The 14230-nt window shown below is 42.5% G+C and overlaps 1 protein-coding gene across 4 annotated transcripts in view; it reads left to right on the forward strand.

The window, feature by feature from the left end:
- Window positions 1-4501: 4501 nt before the first annotated feature.
- Window positions 4502-14230, forward strand: part of GPD2 (glycerol-3-phosphate dehydrogenase 2) — a 137772-nt gene continuing 128043 nt past the window's right edge. Inside the window, exon 1 of one of the 4 annotated variants that reach the window (XM_059927909.1) lies at window positions 4502-4562. The gene's annotated coding sequence lies outside the window, so the exon portion shown is untranslated. Of the gene's footprint in view, window positions 4563-7015; window positions 7119-7414; window positions 7827-14230 lie in introns of those variants that run through there. The other 3 variants (XM_059927910.1, XM_059927911.1, XM_059927908.1) reach the window with 3 other exon arrangements.

A 14230-nucleotide genomic window follows, 5' to 3' on the forward strand; every position in this document is an offset into this window, starting at 1 on the left:
ACTATATGTGGTTCAGAGAAGCCTGGTGCCCTTGGATAGGTAGAGCACATTGCAAAGGCTCCTGGCTCTAGGAAATGGTTCTTTATTTGAGCTGGACAGAAATGTATAATCCCGGTGGATAAATCAGAGCAAGGAGAAAGAATGAATTTAAAATTCTGTGGAACTCAAGGGTTTGGTTACCTGGGCTTCCCATTTATGAAAGGCCCTGACGCAGCTTGGGTTTTCTGGAAGCAGATACTGAGACAGAGTATGACATGCAGGTTATTTTTAGGGATACTTGTGAAAAGAAGAGTGCAGAAGCAGAAGTGGACAGAGGGAGATGTAGAACTGTGATGCAAGCTCAACAAAGCCCCATTCACCCCCTAAGGGAGTTCTGGAGCATACACAGCCCATTAGAGTTATCTCTCAATTATCCAGCTGAGCCTTTATACCCCTGCTTCACTCAGTCACAGGGTAGGGACCAGTCCAGGAAAGGGGTGGCCTTGAATGAGGCAGCTCTCTCATTGAGTTGGCAGCTGGAGATGCTTCCAGCAGCTGGTGAAAGAATTTCTGCTTGAAGGAGGATCTGGGTAGTGTGTCAAACCATCTACCACAGACCTCAAATTAAAAATTTTGCTCTTATCTCTAAATGAAGCTATAGGGACAATTACCGACATATTCCTTCTGCTAAGCATTAGTTGGCTAACTGTAACATTCAAATTATACCATAATTTTTTCAACCTTGTTTTGGTATTTCTTCACTTATTAGAAAGCTCAAAAAAAAAAAAAAAAAGAGAAAAAGATCCAGGCATCTCTCAAATTTTGAAAGTTTCTGGTATTGCTTGAATGTCCCACAAGGCAGAAAATTGAGCCCATTTACATGGCTGTAAATTGCTTTGGCATCTTGAATGAAGAATACCCTACAAGTGCCAGTGATGTACTGAAGGGCTAGCTCTACAGAGATAGATTGATGTTGGTGTCAAAGGAAAATAAATGAAGGAAGAAGTTGTATTAGTTTCCTACTGCTGCTGTAACAAATTACCACCAACTTGGTGGTTTAAAACAAGAGATATAGTCTCCCACAGTTCTGGAGGCCAGAAGTCCAAAATTAGTATCACTGGACTGAAATCAGGGTCAGCAGGGCTGCACTCTCTCCAGAAGATCTGGGGGAGAATCCATTCCTTGCTTCTTCCAGCTGCTGGCATTCCTTGGCTTGTGTCTACATTACTCTAATCTGTGTACATGATGACATTGTCTTATACTCTTCTGTCTGTGTAAACCCTCCCTATTACTTCTTTCTTATAAGGTTACATGTGACTGCATTTAGGGTCTACCCTGATAATTCAGGAAAACATCTCCATCTCAGGATCCTTAATTAAATCATATCTGTTAATACTCCCCATCCCCCATATAAGGTGACATTCAAAGGTTCCATGGAGGCCACTATTCAGCCTACAATAGGATAGCTTTTAAGTCTTCACTTTACCTCCTTAAGCCTGGGGATAATTTGCTTTCACATAGCTCCAAAGCAGGAATGTAAATTGTGTCTAGGGTGAGGAAAATCATGGAAAAGCTAGAATTCCACCCTGCAGCACTTTGAGACCCACTGTAGGAAGGCCATCTTTGTGAGGGCTGGACTTTTACTCTTTTTCAAAACTCTGAGAGGCTCAGTTTGATAGTGAAGAGCACATGCTCAGGAAAAAGTGTCTTCCTCCACATTTGACTATTGAAAGATATTTTTAGAACACACATACTCTAAATTTACTAGGAAAACAATTGTTTTTTCAGATGCCCTGACATCAGTTTCTAGCTTTTTATCACATGTCAGGCTGTCTTAGTTCTCAGAAACTTGACCAGGGTTAAAAGTTAGGCAAGAAGGAAATGGGATTATCTATTTACAGTGTGGTCTAGAGAATGTTAATAGACTTTCCATTACATTTTCAAATTTCTCTTTGATGAAGGTTACATTGAACCATTCTCTTCTTTTGTTTTATGCCCCCCAAAAGAGCTATTTAAAAAATAAACTTCAATATGTAACTCAAAGATAACAGAACAAAGATTCTCTACTTTTCCATGGTTCATTTTTTGGCTTTGCATGATGCTTCTGCTGATAGAGGAGGAATGAAGGAGATTCCCTTCTGAGTCCAAGGTATTTGCTGAGGGAACAGCACGTGTTACTCTCTGGCCTATACCCCTGTGTGTAAAGGGCTTTCCTCTTGGCTTGGCAGAAATTAGGTCATTGCCCACGTGCTTCAAGGCTGCTGAATTAAGACGCAACGTTCTTCTTATTTTAAAGCTAATCAGGCACAGGCATAAACCCTGTCCTTTGCTATTGTTGCTCTATTTTTTTGCTATTCAGATTCATTCATTCAAAAAAAATCACATTATAACATTACAAACTGTAGTCAAGTTTATTTTAAGCATTTACTGCTGAGATTGAAGCCATCTCCAGGTTATGTAACAGGTATTCAGACACGGAACTGAACAAATCTCCAGTTTCTTGGGCTGTTTACTCGTGGCTCATTTGCCTCTTTCACTGAATCATAAACAGTTCCTCTGAAGAACCCAATCCTCCATTTTGTTTCAGCTCCCACATCAGAACCTAATACTTTTTCATGTTCTCTGCATGAGTTATTTGGGACATATCTGCTTGCCCACAACCTTCCTCCTGCTATTAAATAGGAGGCTATGTTCCAGAGACAACATTACTCAATTTATATCACCAACATTTGTTTTCATTGCTGCCTTGTCCAAAGAACAAAGTGGATGCCTGCCCAAGGAAGTTCATATTTCCTTTACCCGCAAGACCTTTACATCTAAGTAAGTTTCCTGGTGTCACTTTATATTGATGCCTTAACATTTTATTTCAAGAATACTTTCCCAGATTCTTATAAAGCAGAAATAAACCTTAAAGAACCCATTAAAATATGGGTTAAACCTATTAAAATATATTTAGTATTTTCATTTCATCTTTTCAAGGATCATATACTGTATTTTTACCTCATTCTTGATCCTAACTCTTTGGAAATCACTGACGTGGGAAGATTTTCTGTTGGATATTTTTAGATGTCTATAGTTCTGCTTTTAAGAATTCAAGTAACAAGGAGGTGGAGGCCCACTAAATGATAAATGACCTGCTCTAATCTCCAAGCCCCAAAGGTACTGGTCCAGTCCTGTTCAAGGATTTAAGATTTTTCTGGACAGCACTGCTAATCTTCTAGAAACTCCATATTAGTGGGCTTTTTTTTTTTTTGTACGTAGTAAACTTGAAGTCTTTGTTTAATGTTTGGTTATCTTCTTAATGTTGTAACTGTTGTTAACAATGGATAAGATTATAGGTACATACAGTACTTCCTAAATTATGTAAAGTACTAAAATAATAGAATGGAAGAAAGATGTGAGCATACACAGCAATCAAAGCTCAGAACAAAGGTGTCTTGGCCCTGTATTGGACCATGAGTCAGAATGTGTGGGGTTCAGGGTAGGGAAATGACATTGGTGATACTTTTATTGACAATCTACATGTTAGGCATTTTACATATATTATCCCATTCAATTCCAGTTTGGCTGTTGCTAGCTGTGTTATCTTGGGCATGTTACTTAACAATTTTGTGCCTCAGTTTCCCAGTTTGTAAAAACAAAGCCAAGAAACCAAAAAACTCATAGTTATTCTGAGGATTAAAGATTACAAGTACTTTGTTAAGACTAGTGCCTGACACAGAGTAAGTAGTATTGAATGTTTGCTATTCTCAATATATTCTCACTGATAAGGAAACTGAGGCTCTGAGTGGCTAGAGGTTAAATAACTTAGAAGAGGATGGATTTGAAGCCCACACACTGTTCTCTATACCAAGCAGTTTCTCATTTTAGTCTTGGCTCTATGTTAGGCTAACTCTGTAACTTTAGGTAAAGTACTTAATAATTCTGGGCCTTGGTTTCATCATTTGTAAAACAAAAGTCTGTGAGTTAATAACATTTATGGCCCCTTTCAATCCTTACATTCCATAATTTTATTATGAGCTTTGATAACCAATGAACACTCAGGGAAAATGTGCTCCTCTGTAGAAGTGGGCAGGGACTAAAACAGTTGACCCTGGGCAGGTGGTAAATGGTCATAAAAGGTGAGTAATAGAATCACCAATGAAAGGTTCCCCATTTGGGGGAAAGGTCACCCCCAGCAGTTGGGTTGAAGATGTCTAAGCGTCAGGGAGCCTACTCTCCAGGCTTGGGAAGGGAAGAACTTCTCGCTTGTATTGTTATACTAGACTATAGAAAATAACCCAAATTTACCTGACAACACTACAAAAGCAAGATAAATTAATGGCAGGCGAATTTAGGCTTTGTTTACATAGGAACGAAGGAAAAGGGGAAAGCTTTTCGGATTTCGGTAGCCATGTGAGACTGAAAACTTAGGATAGTCCTGAAGTTTCCTTAGGCACATGAGAAGAGTTAGGTGGCACCAAAGTTATTTGACACCCTCAATCTGAAAGACAGTAAACATAGTTTCATTCCAAATGCCGAGTCATGCTTATGGGGACAAGGAGAAACACTTAAGACTCTAACTTCTCTGAGGTACTGGTCAGGTCAGTAGATCGTTTTCTGCTGAAATAATTACTTCATGTTTTTAAATTTAGTTATGATAAGTGCTTCTCCTCCTACACCCTCACTCAGTTTTCTCCCTTTTTAGCCCTCAACATGTTTGTTTGGTTTTAATTCCATGAGAAGCTGTAGCAAGTGTATGTGTGTAGGGAAGACTTTTCTTTTTAATATTGTTTGTGTATCTAGTGTAATACTTAATTCTGAAGAGTAATTTCTAAATGAATGATTATTGCCCTCCTCCCCATAAAATTATCTTAACAATGAAAAGAAATTGCTTACCCATATGGGAAATTACATTACTGTTAGATACCTCAATCAGCAACCAAATTCTTTCAGTGGAATTCTTATCATAATAAGCAAGACCCAGGGGCACAGATAGAGAGGTGGAAAGCTACTTTAGGTACTCATAAATAGTAACCTAAGTTTTAAAGCATTATGTTCAAGGCTAAAAGGAAAAAATTATTTTTATACTTTATTCCTTCTAGAAGATACTGATGGAGTAAATAGGGAATAGGTTTTGATTTTGTGAGTCTGTCGGTCTTAAAGCAGAAGGATCATAAACCTCTGCATTTTGAAATTATCTAGTGTATATATTGAAAAGTTAATTTTTTTACCACTTTTGCCTTGAATAAAAGTGGATGCCTAATTTATGTTGAATAACTACAAATCAGCTGTGTTTTTATGCAGTAATTGGAAGTAATTATTTTACAATGATTTCTAATTAAAAAAATTTTTTCAAGGCTGTAGTTGAGATTAGATGTGCATGGAGCACGGGGAAGAGGAGGGCTGAGGTGGGTTGTTTAGAAAAAGAAGATCCAGAGTAAGCTGTATGCTTATCATGCATGTTAAGCTTTCTTATCTCTCCTCTCTTAACCCCTCCCATACACACCTTTTTCATTTGATACCTTTCCTGAATTCCACCAATGCCTAGGGTCCTCCTGCTTTCCTTTGGTTGCTTTGCGCCCCAGCCTTGGCAAGTGAAAACATGTCCAGTGCTTCTGAGTTTTTTCACCTCAAAATTCTCTACCTCCTCCCATGTTCTATTCCGTCAGGGTCTGACTTGGATTGGACCATCATGGATGGTCATGGGTCATTGATGAGAACTGAATCCCTGCTGGCTTGTTAGCTAGCAAGGTGACCAGGACTTGTGGGGAAAATAAACAGCAGACATAATAGGGCTCAGAACAAATTGTTCACCTGAGCATTCATTTCATATCAATTAACAATTACAGAACATCTACTACGTTATAGGGACTGTGCTAGGTGCAAAAGTGAATAATATGTTGTCTCCATTTTCCAAGCACTGAACTGTCCTGGGAGAATTAGTGGGAAGAAAATCCAGGACTGGCACCTCAATTCTGCCAGATTATTCCTTTTCTATGCAACGTGTTGCTCTTCTAGACAAATGTTTAGGATTTCAAAAAATGTGAAAGCAATGGTCTATTAGAGGGGTTCTCAACCCTGCCTGGGTGTTCACGTGAATCATGGGGTGGGGGGAAGGTTTCAACAGTGGTTCTCAAGCTGTAGTGTGCACCTGAATCGCCTGAAGGGCTTGTTCAATCAGCTAGGCCCCTGGCCCCAGAGTTTAAGAATCAGGTAGTCTGGAGTGAAGCCGAGAATCTGCATGTCTATCAAGTTCTCTGGTGATGCTGGCTCCCCCAGCTACACTTTGAGACCCATAGTTTTAAAATATAAAGATGTCCAGGTTCCATCCACCAACTGATTCAACTGGTGTGGGGATGGGAACCTAGTATTGATCATTTAACACCGCCCCCCCCCCCCCGCCCCAATCCCCCGCTGTTCCACTGGATAGACTACCCATTGGATAGGCTGGTTTCCTGTTACTATGAGTTTGGGACCCAATGAAACTACATATTACTCTGGGTCAATTGTAATAATTAACTGGTATTTAAAGAAATTAGTAAGTGATAAGAAATAATTGGCTGAAAAAAACCCACCCCTGCGCTTTTGTTTCAAACTAATTTGGCTGCCTCTTTTTGGAAGGCCTTTCCAACCCTTCCCTGGGTATTTTCCAATACCACGGTAGAAACGTTACGTGTAAAGCTCCCAGAGATCTTCGGAGGAAAGACCTTAAAGAAATGGGTCAATTTGATCCCCATCTGCGTCCTCCTTGGGCCCCCTTGGCCTCGCCTAGCACTTCTAGTGCCAACAAGTGAGCTGGGCATGCTCAGTGGGCAGGGTCGGTTCTGGGGGTGCAACTGGGAAGCCTGCTGCTCTGCTGCCTGGGCTCTCCCCTCCCCCCACCTGTACGAGGCTGGGCCCGAGGAGCCCGTGCTCAGCATCCCACCCCCTGAAGCTTGGGCTTGGTCTTCCCTGCGGGTCTTCTCGCTGACATTCAGCCAGGGGTCAGGCGGCCGGGCGCGCCTCCAGAGCGCGCGGGGGGAGCCCGGGCGAAGGCTCTGGGCTCTGACGGTGGGGTCCCAGGGGTCCGCCTGCCTCCCAGACGCGTTTCTAGGCTCAGGGAAGCCTGCCTGCCGAATAGGGGAAGCCAGATTCGGGGGCGAGTAACGAGAAATCAGGTAAGCCAGCCCCGCCGGCGTGCAGGCGGACGAGAGTCTCCTCTCTCCTGGGCAGGTGGCGAGGGCGGCCCACAAGGAGGAAGGCGGAGGAAATCCGACACCCCCGCCGTCTTCCCCCGGCCTAGCCCCGCCGAGGCTTCCCGGCCCGCCAGCCGGCTGGCGAGGCGAGGCGGAGGGTCTGGAGTGAGGCCGGGCGAAGACGCGGGCAGGACTTGCGGCCTGGGGCCAGGGCCACGCACACGCCGCGCCGCGGCCCATCCCCGCGGGCCCCGCGCCCCATCCCCGCGGGCCCCGCGCCCCGGCCTAGTCATGTTCATTTGGAGGCGGAGACCTCGCTCGTTCTCTGCCCGCTAGTTCGCAACGCTTCCCCGCCTTCCCGGCCGGGTCCCCCGCCTCCACTTCCGCGCTTCCCCGCTGGGTCGGCGGAGCCTGGGCCCGAGGTATCCGGCTGCTTGTGGCGGTCGCGCCGCCGGGGTCGACCCTCGGGGAGGGGAGCGGGAGGAGCGAGTTTCGGGGGAGGCGGGGGCGCGGCTGCTCTGGTGCGTCGGGTTACAGTCGCCCTGCTTGTTCGGGGCGTGACATCCACGCGCGCCTCGCTGCGAGTATCCGGACCGAGGCGCTGATTCGGGGGAGGCAGAGACTCCGCCCAGGCCCGAGGAAACGGGCGCTTCTGCCCTCTCTCCCCTCGCGCGAGAGGATCAATCTAAGGTGTGTGCTTCCCGGGAGACCCCCGTGCCCCCGCCCCCTGGGTTCTGGGGCGGGGGGTGGTCCCTCTCTGACCGGGTGGAGTCCGGTGTTGGGGTGGGTGGTGGCAGAATCTGGGGAGAGATTTAGAATTTTTCCGCACCGACAGAACGTGGGCTCATTCTTACCGGGAGCAGGGCGGTGGGGTGGAATACTTTTGCCTCCTTGGTTAAGTGGCAGGACTTTGGGGTGAGCGTTGGTGTCTAAATGAAAGTTTGCTGCAAACTTATGGCTTGTGGACGCCGCTCGTCTGAAAAGAAGGACTGTTGCTCCCTTCTGAAGCAAGGGAGGGAAAGATTCTAGAAGGGGACTGAGGCTTCTTTGAGATCTTAGCTGCTGGAGTGTGACAGTTTTAGGAGGAAATGGAAGGTGTACCCTGATGAACTTAAAAACAGCCCCTACTCCCCACGTAGTAACTTCTGCGTCAAAAATAGTCTTGAAGCGTGCTTTGGCAGGAACGTATAGCCCTGTGAATGAAGTGCTGATCTGGAGCCCTTGACCTCTAGACTGCCTTCCATCTTCTGCGGGGGAGCATTCACTCCGGGAACTACCCTCCTCAGGAGTTCCAAAGAAATGTACACATGCAAGTTCTCTTAGTGACGGGGCCAACCCAAATTACGCGACACTTTATAAATATCATGGGAAAGGCTGGGGACAGCTATAGAAATAGCTGACAACTAACTTAGTCAACTTTTATACTTGTATAAATAGGTATGGGATGGAAAAGTAGGTTCCACTGAGTCCTCATTGCTTAAAACAAAACAATTTTGCATACGTTCCCAAGTTTAATAGATGTGAAGTTTTGTTTTGGAGTGTGGAGGGTAGTGGGAACTGCCACACGGGGGCCAGGCACTTCCTGGTAGCTATGACCACTCTAGTCTCTGAGTGCCACAGTTCTTGCTGGCCATGGTCTGAGTGCTGGATGCCGTTGCTCAACGGATACCATGTGCAGCCTGGGGAACCTTATGATGAGGATGTTGGAACCCTCCTGTGTTTCTCATTGGGGGATTATGTCAAGTTACAACACTCCCTTGATTTTTCCAAATCAACTCGTCAAATGATGCAGCGGTACCTTAGTAATAATGGATAAAGATGGAATTTGGGGTTTGAGAACCAGCATTGTTGGAACTGTCCATTCTGATATCTCACATAGTCACTTTATTTTATAAAGACATTCTGAGCAGCATTAATACTCTGCTTCCTTCTCTCTCCCTCTGATTTATTAAACGACGCAGTGGCTTAGCTCAGTAATTGACAAGAGGGCCAATCGTCAATGCCTCCCCTTTTGTTTTTGTTAACTATTTAATCTCAGAGATGTTTAGAAATATTTGACTATCATGGTACATAAGTCATACTGGTGAATAATTATAACTCTCAAATTATCCCGTTTGCTATTAGTTTCTGCTTTCATTACTAGAATGTACGTTCTGTGAGAGGGCGTGGCCTGCCTCACACACTTTCGTATTTCCAGTACCTAGAGTGGTGACTAGTTTGTGATAAATGTTTTCTCAATGAGTGACTAAACGGTGGGACAAACTCTAGCTGGATGTAGTGGGGGAAGAAAACCAGAGATTTTGGCTTTAGGGAAACTGTTCAACTTCACTGGGCCTCAGTTGTCTCAATGACAAAATGTAGATAATAATATATGATATAACACATGTAAAATCACTAGTGATGTTCCTTTCAGGTAGTAGATTTCAAAATATTACTTTCTTCTTTCTTATATATTTTACTTTTTATATTCAAAAAGGGAAGACTTGGGGAAAGAATGCAGATAGTTGGATAATTTAGCTCTTGCATGTTGTGAATGAATTATCCAGGTTTTTCCCCCGTTAATTTGGTGTGTGTGATAGAAGTAAGGGGGAGGGGGAAGTTAGTGTCAGCTATGGTTATCAGAGACGGGAAACAATTTCCAGATCATTATCTAATTTCTCCTCTTTATTTTTTTAATGTGATGAAGTTTCTGCTCAGGTTTTCCAGAACTTGATTTTTTTTCTACTTGTCAACAACCAGACTCACTAGGTTGTCCTCAGTACAGAAACAACACTTTAGAAAGAGCATTAGGAATCAAATAGCTGTAACACTTGACTTCTTAAATGAAATTTTCTGTAGTCTTGTGCAGCATTATATAGTAACAAGGTAAAGAAAAATATGGTTATCCTGCTTTTGAGAAGGTTAGAGTTCATTTAACAAGGTAAAACGTATAGATGTCGAACAGTTAGAGACCAGCGTAAGATCTTGCATAGTCCCGTACCCAATGGTTATGGAAGGGAGAGGTTAACATGCGCTCAAGTAGCTGGAGACAATTTTGTGGTGAAGAGAATGTCAATTCAGCAACAGAGAGACTTAAAGTTTCCTGAAGATTACAGCGGATCATTTTTGTTTCAAGAATGTTTGCTATTTTGTACTTCAGTGTATTAAAAAGCCAAACAATCATATACTTTCAAAAGTAAACTTTCTATGGAAAAGCATATTAGAAACCTACAATACAATTCTGTACATGAACTAAATGATACTTTTCACTGTGTCTCTGAAGTTTTAAAGCCCAGGATTGGAGTTAAAAATTATAACTTTTCATTCTTGCCACTTTTAACACCCTTGCTTAAAACAAAGTGTCAGATGGCCTGCCTTTTACTCTCTCCAGTTGTATATAATAGGATATCGTTTTCATCTGAAGTTTCCGGGGAAAATTACTAGTCATTAAGTTTGGGATCCCCACAACTGGCTAATTTTAGACGGTGTTATAAAAGTGGTTTTAGATGCTCTTCAAAATACTCAGGAAATTCCATCAGGATTCATCACCTTTGAGATAAGAAGGAAACTTGGAAGTTGTTTTATAGAGGAAGAAGAAGCTAATAAAAGGGTGTGTTGTATATTTCCTTGTTTTAGAATTGTTGACCTGATGGGGGAAAGAAATGTAGGGCGGGGAGAGATGATCAGATTCAACTGCAAGTGAGAAAGACAAGGGCCAACGTGGCTACAAGCCAGGAAATGTCAAACAACTTTAGACCTCTTCCTGTATTACCTGACCAGGGATTGATCTAAGGAGCATTTTAGGAAAAGGAAGCTTGAGGAGCTAATGGTTTGAATACCTGAGGATGTTGAGGTAATGACTGTGGTCAGAGTTTGTCTAGAACTCTAATTTTGTGTCCTGACGTGAATGTGACCATTTTTGTTTGTTTGTTTGTTTTGGGTTTTTTCCCCCTTGTTTCCCAGGATTTTCACCTTTTTTTGGCAGTTCTTACTAGTTCTTTGGGTTAAATATTTCTTCCTATATCATATCTGTGTTCTTATTTCCCATTTTTCAGTTGAAAATTTTCTGTTGATTCTTTTAAAATAAGGTTTCTGATTTGTGCAGCAGACAAAACATAGTTTCTGATTTTAATTAGGTCAAGCTCTGGCTCTGTTAGTTCACTAAAATTAGTGGGAAAAATTAACTAATAGAAAATGTTGCCCTCCTAAGTAAAAATTTATTGTGACAAAATGTATTAACAAAACTCCAAAGCATTACTTGGGGATATCTTTTACTTTTTTTGGCAAAATGAAATGATTACTGGTGTACTTTATTCTGTAGCAGTCAGATACTGTTAAAGTGTGAGGAATGACTGTTTCATTTAGATTTTTCTAGCCTCAGATTCTTTAAATAGTGATACATCCTCTGTGGAATTTCATATTTGATTATCCACCTATATCCTTCAAACCCCACAAATTATAACAGAGAGGCTGTTTTCTGAAAATGAGATTTCTAGAAGCTGCTACTGTCAAATGACACGGTCTTCGGGTATGACTTGCTGACACATGCTTAGTAAGCTTTATTACTTCCCTCATATGCACCAGTGACCACTAAGTCTGGTTGGTTATTCACACTAGGAACAAAAGTTGATGTTCAAGGTAAACATTTTCGGAAAATTTTCATTGGGATTTTATGAGTTTCAATAAAACACAATGGGGGCTTCCCTGGTGGCGCAGTGGTTGAGAATCCGCCTGCTAATGCAGGGGACACGGGTTCGAGCCCTGGTCTGGGAAGATCCCACATGCCGCGGAGCAACTAGGCCCGTGAGCCACAATTACTGAGCCTGCGCGACTGGAGCCTATGCTCCGCAACAATAGAGGCCACGATAGTGAGAGGCCCGCACACCGCGATGAATAGTGGTCCCCACTTGCCACAACTAGAGAAAGCCCTCGCACAGAAACGAACAGCCAAAAATAAATAAATTAATTAAAAAACAAACAAAACAAAACAAAAAACACAATGAATTTCTACCTGTATTTGAAAAGTGATGAAAATAGTACGGCTCAGAGTACTAGGTTCTCAAAAGTCGTTTTCTTTTGTTTAAACTGAAGAAAGAAAGGATGTTTTGTTTCGCTGCTGTAATATCAGAACTGCTTTGATCATATCACTCTTTGCTCCACCCTTCCGTGGGTCACTCTGCCCTATTGCATTAAATTCTAAATATTTATCTTTGAATTCATGGACGTTTCCGGTCTTGCCCCAATATTAAACTTCTGCCCTTCTCTTCCTCGTGATCCAGTCAAACTGGACTACATGAAATTCTCTAGATCTGTTTTATTCCTACTGCTGCCCCTATGCTAATGTTTTTCCTTCTACTTCACCTCTTTAAAATCCTACCAATCCTTGAATGTCCTGACCACAGGCTACCAGTTTTGTGACGCTTTCCTTCACTGCCCCAGTCAGAAGTGTTTTGTACATTTCCTAAACTCTTCAACTACTTTTTTTATGCCACTCATAAGTATCTCATTTAGTCCTGTGTATGGTCATTATTTGAAAACATGCATAATTTCCTTTCCTGCAGAAGATCATGCAGAGCAAGGGCTGGATCTTACACAATTTTATAGACCTCATGTGCCCAACCCAAGTCCCTGCATGTGGGGACACCTAGTAAATAGTTGTTGAATGAATGATTGACTCATAATTCACTCATCCCTTAATTACCAAGAATAAATGATAGAAATGGTTGGGGTGTGATTGGACAGCAGGTAACACACAGGCAGATGCATTTCAGATAATCAGTTAAACTGAATCTTTATCTTTTTTCAGGCCTCCCTTTCTCCCTGTACATTTGGCAGTTCTTATATCTAAAGGATATTTGTTTTAGGAGGAGGAAAGGAAATTGCTGCATTTGAACCAAAGTTATAAAAGCAATCTGTGAAGAAAATCAGTGGAGGAATCTGCAAATGAGGAGGTCATTTAAGATCTGCTAAGGAGTCACCTTTGTCAGGGCTCTTAGGGCTCCCTTCTCTTCACTAACTTCTCCCTTTTTCCCCACCTGCCTACCTAATCCAATCTCTTAAGAAAGAATCCAGAAAATTAATTCGTAACAAGATTACTGATAAAATTAGCTTGTCGCTAGGTCAAAGGTCTCTGGATTCTAAGGGGACAAAACCTTAGGGACCATTTATGTAGGTTAAGTGGAAGGAGCTTTGGCGGTGGGCAAGTGTTTACTTCTGTGCATCCCTGAAGTCACATTATAGCCACCTGCCTGTGGCTTTGGTCAGTCTCTGCACCTGTCAGTTTCTTCCTCTGTAAAATAAGGTGGCAGAACTGTGTGAATTTAAAGCCATAAAAGCGCGGGGTGTTTTATTGCTCTTGTGTCTTGCAAGGGGAAGCCAGTCATGGTCAGTGGGCTCTGTTCACCTCTGGACCTGGCCTAACTTTTCCTCTTACTTCCTCGAGTTTGGGATGTCCTTTCTCTCAGCCTCTCCAGATGTGGCAGTCACTTGGGAGGATGCTGCATTCCCTGCTTCTCCCTCCTGGCTTGTGCTCATAGGATCTGTTACAACAAATATCCTTTCACTTCTCTCTTTCTTTATGTTGCCCTTTCCCCTATCCCAACCCACTATTAAGTAGCTGGGATATTTATCTAAAAAATATATATTCACAGAATTTTAAATAGGAAGGGGGTTAAAGATCTAACCCAACGCTGTCTTTTTATTATTGATAATAAATTATAATGATAAGTATCATTTAGAGCAATCACTTTTTCTAGGCCCTGTGCTATGCACTTTGCACACATTATTTCATATATCAACAGTGAACCCTGTTACATCAGTGAGGAAACCGAGTTCCAAAGAACATAAGTGACTTACTCAAAGCCACAGTTATGTTCCAGTATGACAGAAAGTCTCCTTTTTTTTTTGCTACTTTGGATTCCCCTGCTCGAATCATTGAACTTTACCTTTTTTTTTTTTTTAATTTTTAAATTTATTATTTATTTATTATTTTTATTTTTGGCTGTGTTGGGTCTTCGTTTCTGTGCGAGGGCTTTCTCCAGTTGCTGCGAGTGGGGGCCACTCTTCATCGCGGTGCGCGGGCCTCTCACTATCGCGGCCTCTCTTGTTGCGGAGCA

Source organism: Balaenoptera ricei, chromosome 7 (genome assembly GCF_028023285.1).
Source record: "Balaenoptera ricei isolate mBalRic1 chromosome 7, mBalRic1.hap2, whole genome shotgun sequence".
In the NCBI taxonomy this organism is placed as follows: domain Eukaryota; kingdom Metazoa; phylum Chordata; class Mammalia; order Artiodactyla; family Balaenopteridae; genus Balaenoptera; species Balaenoptera ricei.